Below are 4046 nucleotides of genomic sequence, written 5' to 3'. Positions count from 1 at the left end.
GTTTTGTACGTAAATTTGTTTCTAACTGTATTATTAGGAGCATTACTTCCACTATTCCATCTAATTACAGTACGCGTTGATACTGCGATAGTATAGGTGTAGGATAAATTCTGGATTCTTGATTGTCACGTTTTGTTTGTTCTTAAGATTGTCATTTCTTGTAGTTTCCGTTACATTTGTATCCCTAATCCTTTTTCTATCGTGTCCTTTGTTTAAAAATGAATAAAAAAGAAAAATATATGCAATGATAATCGTGGTCCAGTTTTATTTATAGATACTAGCCTGAAGGCGGTTCTAAGCATTTAAAAATAGACAGGGATGCTGAGTGTCAGCCCTATTTGTTTAATATATACTAGATTATAATGATGTAAACACACACACCAACGGGAAGGGGGAGGAGCAAACAGAAAAAAATGATTATGTAAATGAATGTCAAAAATAGAAGTGTACTAATCACGATTGTTTGAAAAGGGGCCCCAACCTACTTGACTGGCCCTGGGTCCCCAGTTTACCTTACGCCGCCATTGCCCGATACATACTGATGAACCGGCATTCAAAATATATTGGAGCTTATGGAGAATCGTTCTGACGTGTGGTTAGTGCCATATTAAATAGTTCGACTAACATATACTTCCTGCAGTAGTCAGGCTTTTAGTATGACGCTAATCATTCCTCAAAACGACTCTGCATAAGGCCCATTAAATTTTGTTCTATAATTCAACGTGTAACGACTAAGGATTTTGATCGATATTGTAGCTATACTAAGAAATCTCCTTGGCACCCTTATTAAATGTGAATTTTTAAAAATATTTATAAGGGCGAATAAGGAAGGAAAAATTTTATTTTGAGTCATCTACAATAAAACATCTCAACAATTCACTGTGCATTTCTAAAAGATTGCAGCTAACAATTTGACATGTTACCAAACATTTACTATACTAAGGTATAAATTCAAAAGTGATGCTTGTTCTGGAAGGATGTTAGTTTGGCTGATCAAACACTCCTTTTCCTTGAAATTGTATAAGCTCCTTACTCGATAAATCTTTTAACGACAGAGTTAATATAATTTATATAACTAAACATTTACAATATTGATTACGAAAATATTTTTGCTTTCAGGTGGGCTTATATTCTTCGGAAATCGAACATTGCAGCAATATTAACGTTAACAAGTATTCACAATTGTTTATGTAATAATATATACGAAACGTAGAAGCAGTTATCTGTACCCAGAAAGAGAAAAACATGTCCGGCTAAAAGAGGACATCTGATAACTCTATGAGAGATGTTCCTTCCATCCAAATCCTTGGAACGAAGGAAAACATCTTGGGTATATTGAATTGTTATTGTTTGTACTGCTTGAAAATGCTTCGAAAATTATACATCCAACGAGCTCTTTACACATTGTATTCTCTGCATACAATCTGCCTGAATTTTATCTTATGTTTTCAAGGGCGTGTTAGAACGGTCATTGCGCACGTTTCGCCTTCTATGCTTATTGTTCTAGTTTTCATAAAGATATACGTCTATTCCATCAAGTTAGTTTGAACCCCCAGCGATGTATATGAGTGAAAGAAAATATTAGGTTGTTGTTATCTTAAATAATCACAAAGATAAGTCGAAGACTTACTTTTGCTGGAATATATATTTTGAGACGCCGCTCTCTCTATTTTTTTGAACGAAATTTCTCAACCTTTTGCACCGTTTTATCACAACATCTTGCTGGCGACAAACATAAGTAGTTTCCAATTTGTAAAAAGGCTTTTGATTATCTTTTACTGTTGTATATATGTGTGTAAGCCTTACACATACATACCAGTCTGCAAAGAATAATCAAAGAACCCAAACGAAACCAATCATTTTCCAATTTTCTACGAAATCATTTCTCAATTATTGATTGATCTGCAAACATACTACCACAGTTGCGTATTGGTGCTTAGACTTTGTGATCCTCCTGGAATCGCTGAGAAAATAATCAATTGTTTAGCTTATCATAACTGTAGGAACTTCAATGCTTTTCCAAAATGATGTCAATATGTTCCATTCATAAAGATCGGAATGTTTATTCCTGTTCATTCAGGAATTTTTAATCGATTCTGTATTTAATATTAGTTGCATCAGTTGACAATAAGTATGAAAATAAAAATATGTATATCACGACAAAAAATAAAGTAATCTTTTAATACATAATTTTCCGTTTCTAGATCCTAATTACATTTATCTTTTTTTACATTCTTTCGCAAGTCTATATATTTCTCGCGCGATCCCCTAAGGGTTCCCACTTGCAGGTTGAGAAACCTATTTTTTACGTCCTATTTTGTAACTTCGCCGGAGTACGGTAATTGCAAAAATATCTCTATAATTATAATGACTCGAGATCTCTTTTCGCCTATCGTTTGCGTAAACACAAAATTTGTGTTTTATTTAGCGATAATCTGCATAGGAATTAAAATTTTTGGTTCTAGCTTCTGTGTTGTGTTTCAGTCTGAAAATTTTACGAAATTGAATACGGAATGAAGGTCTTGGATTTACTATTTATCTACTAAAATGCTACAATCTATCTACTAAAATGCTACAATCTATCTATTAAAATGCTACAATAGCAATTAAAAGCGCCTGAGCTCCAATCTATAACTTTGACTTTCAAATCTTTCATTTACGGTTATGCGTGATTTCACGTTTACCAGAGACAAACATTTTGAGTATTTGTACTTTAAATAGTCTAAATTAGTTAACTATATCTTTTTCATAAAGTTTATGATATAAAATTATTGTTCTAAGCCTTTGTATTTTAATAAGTCTTCTCTAAAATGAATGCATGTGAATTGTGCTTCCATCTTCCGCGTTCTTTTAAACTATGTTCATATGTTTTTGGTCAATCCTTTTGACAATGAGATTTCGGAAACTACAGGCTCTAGAAAGATGACGTTTTCACTGATCGATTGGAAATTTTGCGTAGATTGTCCAGTTCTAATTGAATATTTAAAAAAAACATGCCCATTATTTCTTTATTACATTTTTCTAGGGTACACTGGAAGCGTTGAAATAAAAAAAACTAAAGCACCATATCCTATGCGTTATACATTCCAACACCACAATGTTGTATATTGGGGTTGTATATGTCTCAGGCGTTTGTTACATGCCCAAATAATAGTGAAAAAGGAAGGATAACCATTTCTCGAGTCTAAGATAAATCTTTATTTTTTGAGTGTTTTGCCAAATGAACACCATATATAACTGACATCATAATTAATTGTATATGCAATGTATTTGCTTATTACATACTGCATGCAAGAAGAAAGAAAACACTGGTCATACATGAATTAGAAACTCGAACCGGAAGTAGGCTCAAATCTTGCAAACGGTGCGAGATATTGAGAAAAAATTATCGAAAAAATCTCCCCTTGCCGACTTTTTTAAAGTCAAGATGTCTTTCACTCGTGTCTGTAAAGGGACATGTACATATGTTGTGAGGAATGAGAAGGAGATTTATGCTCATATGCGAATGATGCGCTGTGTAGAGAGCACAGGTTCAGCTAGTTATTATTTATAATGGCCCCGCGTATCATATTCGCTAACACTTTCGCCTTTGGTACGAGCCATCCTCTGGAGACGCTCGGTCGAAAAAGTAACAGACTTTTGAGACAAGCCATCTTAAGTATTTACTTAATCCACAGAAGAGAAATAGTGGTGGTAGCTAACGTAGAAGTTTCAGGTCCCTTCTATTTTTCCCCATTTCATTCCTCTTTCTCTTCTTCGTGTATTGTGATAACTGGGACAGATGACAAGCTTTAAAAACAGAGATGCTGAATTTCTAAATATGCAATTCGTATTAGTGTTATTATGTTTTCTGATAAGTTAAAATAATTTGGTTTGAGAAGATTTTTCGTCATTGTTTGAAAACATTCTTCTAAATTTTTATTCGAAACTATTCTGTTTAATAACAGTTCGTTAAGATTGTTTAATTGAAAATTTTGTTTAAATTCTAAATCTTTTAGTTTGAAAAAATTTCTTTTAGACTTTGGAAAGTTTGTGTTTTAAAATTT

Source organism: Thermobia domestica, chromosome 18 (genome assembly GCF_964235325.1).
Source record: "Thermobia domestica chromosome 18, izTheDome1.hap1.1, whole genome shotgun sequence".
Taxonomy (NCBI): domain Eukaryota; kingdom Metazoa; phylum Arthropoda; class Insecta; order Zygentoma; family Lepismatidae; genus Thermobia; species Thermobia domestica.
Note: the sequence above shows the minus strand (reverse complement) of the source record.